At 64.4% G+C, this 2,500-nt stretch overlaps 1 pseudogene; it reads right to left on the bottom strand.

Moving 5' to 3' along the window:
- Positions 1 to 2,500, bottom strand: part of LOC126436672 (large subunit ribosomal RNA) — a 7,815-nt pseudogene that overhangs the window by 2,471 nt on the left and 2,844 nt on the right.

The raw sequence follows: 2,500 nt of genomic DNA, 5'->3' as shown, positions 1-2,500 counted from the left end.
CCCTATCTTCCTCAGCGCCAGGAGACGGGACCGACGGAGGGTCGGACCCATCCATCGGCAAGATGGGATGCCGAGGCCCCCCTGGGCAACAGGAGCGTGGAAGTATCCCAGGGGGGTGTCCGCCGGAAGGCGGAACCATCTCCTGACGGCGGCCCGGATGGTGATGTCGGCCGACTTCAATGCACCCACCCGGGTGCGGCTGAGGGCCAGCCCGTGGTACAGGCCAGGGAGAAGTACGTTGGTGAGAGCGTGGAGGCGCTGTTGCGGCTTCAGCGGAGCTCGGGAGATGACGTCAAGCTGCTCCACCAGGTGGCGACGTGGATTGAAGACGCAGCGACCCGCCGTGGAAAATTGCAGCCCCAGGTACCGGAAGGTTTCACCCACACGCAGGGCAGGCATGGTGGTATTGCCTGCTGTGAAGGTGACATTGCTGTCCACCTTCACCTTCTTCTCGCGCCCTGACGCGACTAAGGCGAGGGTGAAACACTTCCGGGCGTTGATCTGCAGCCCCAGGTGGGCGAGGGCTGCGGTAGCTGCGTCGATGAGGGACTGCAAGCCCCTCGGGGTCGCTGCAAACAGCAAGACGTCATCTGCAAAGGCCGCAGCGTTGACTCTGCGACCGAGGATCCGAGCTCCGATGTGGGAGGGCAGTTGGCCTAAAACGTAGTCCACCGCAAAGTTGAACAGGAGGGGGGAGAGGGGATCGCCCTGGCGAACGCCCCGTGCTGGCTGCACAGACACGCCCACGCCGGCGCCGTCCGCTATCACTGTCGTGCTGCCCTCGTAGCACCGCTCGACGTACTCGACAAAGCAATCCGGTAGGCCATGCGCCTTCAGCACGGGGCGAAGGGCAGCATGATCCACCGAATCGAATGCCTTCGAAACGTCGATCGACGCCACAAAGACAGAGCGGCAGGAGCGAACTGCGTCGGTGAGAGCAGTGTCCAAGATGAAAGTATTTTCCAACATCCCATCCCGAGGGATGAATGCCCGCTGACGTTCGTCCACAGCACAAGCACGCATCAGGCGTGACGCGAGAACCTTGTGAAAGGTCCGCGCCAACACCGAGCAGACCGTAATGGGGCGAAAGTCAGCGGGGGATGTTGGTGCAGCCGTTTTCGGGAGAAGGGACGTCCGCGCGCGAAGCAGGCGTTCCGGGAGGGCGCGGGCCAGAAGGAAGAGATTCATCACTTTCACCAGGACTTCGTGCGGCAGGCGCCGCAACTCCGCTGGGGTAAGGCCGTCCGGCCCGGCCGCTGATCCCCTGGGCGGCAACGCGGCGGCGACCTCCTCATGTGTGACCGGCCCCCATAGGCACTCAAGAGCGACAGGCTCCGAGTGCGGGAGGAGGCGGTCACGGATGAAGCCCGCGGTGGAGACGGGCTTCTTTGTGAAGAGGTCCGCCCAGAAGTCCAGCAGACCAGGGATGGCAGGTGGCGGCTGGAGCAGGGTGCCATCCAAGAGGCCGCGCACGCAACGTGCACGCGACCGTCGGAAGGCATCCTGCGTTCTCGCGTACTCCCAGCGGCGCCGCTTGCGCTTCTGCGTCGGCGGCGCGGCAGGCGGCCGCTTCGATGGTTGGCGCGGCCGCTGTGTCCTGGTGATCGATCTCTCCCCTCTGGACCCGACCGACGCAAGGGCATCCGGGAGCATGCCCAGGATGACATCGGGCGGCGTGCCCCGCCCCAGACCTATGACACGATCCAGGGCAGAGAAACGCTGGGCGGAAGCAGGTAGCCCCGCCAGATGCTCCCAGATGGCGGCGTCAGTCGGCCCCTCCGGCGGCGGCCCGGTGGTGTCGGCCGCGAAGTCCTCGGCTGCGTCGACGGGCGGCGCAGCGGCCTCGCCCGCGTCAGGCAGCGGGCTCGCTGCTCCCCGGCGGGACGCCGGCTCTTCCCCCCGACCGATCTCAAGCGCCTCCATGAATTGGCGGACAAGCTGCTTGTGGGCAGCTTGCCGCCGTCGGCACTTGATTGCCTCAAGCGTTCGGTCGGGGAACATCCTGATAAGCTCTTGATTAACGAAGAAGAACCGGGCGTCCCTCTCAAGGAACAGTTCGGCCTCTGCCTTGGCGAGCGACAGGACTTCTTCCTCCGTCCACCTCGCGCGATGCCTCTCCGTCACGATCTCCGCGTTGACGGCCGCTAGATGTTGGCGGCGGCGATGGACCCCGAGACCGTTCTTGGTGGTGAAACTGCGGTGGCACTCACTACAGGTGTAGATAGCTGCTAAAGTTACAAGATTTTCGGCACGGCCGGTTGGCCGGCTAGGTGCTGGGGAAGCTGGGGTGGCACCTTCAGCGGAAGGGCCACCACTTTTATTTCCTTGATTGCTGCCCCCAACTAAAAAAGGGATAATGCGAGGGGGGGCTGGTAACCCCCCCAAGCCCCTGGTGCGGTCTTCCACTCTGCGAAAATCAGCGGGCCCACGAGAAGGGGAGAAGACCGCAGGAGAGGAGAGGCTAAGAGAGTCATAGTTACTCCCGCCGTTTACCCGCGCT

The sequence above is a fragment of the Schistocerca serialis genome, unplaced genomic scaffold (genome assembly GCF_023864345.2).
Source record: "Schistocerca serialis cubense isolate TAMUIC-IGC-003099 unplaced genomic scaffold, iqSchSeri2.2 HiC_scaffold_1242, whole genome shotgun sequence".
Taxonomy (NCBI): Eukaryota; Metazoa; Arthropoda; class Insecta; order Orthoptera; family Acrididae; genus Schistocerca; species Schistocerca serialis.
The sequence above is the reverse complement of the archived record's forward strand: the minus strand, read 5'-3'. Positions and strand labels throughout refer to the sequence as shown.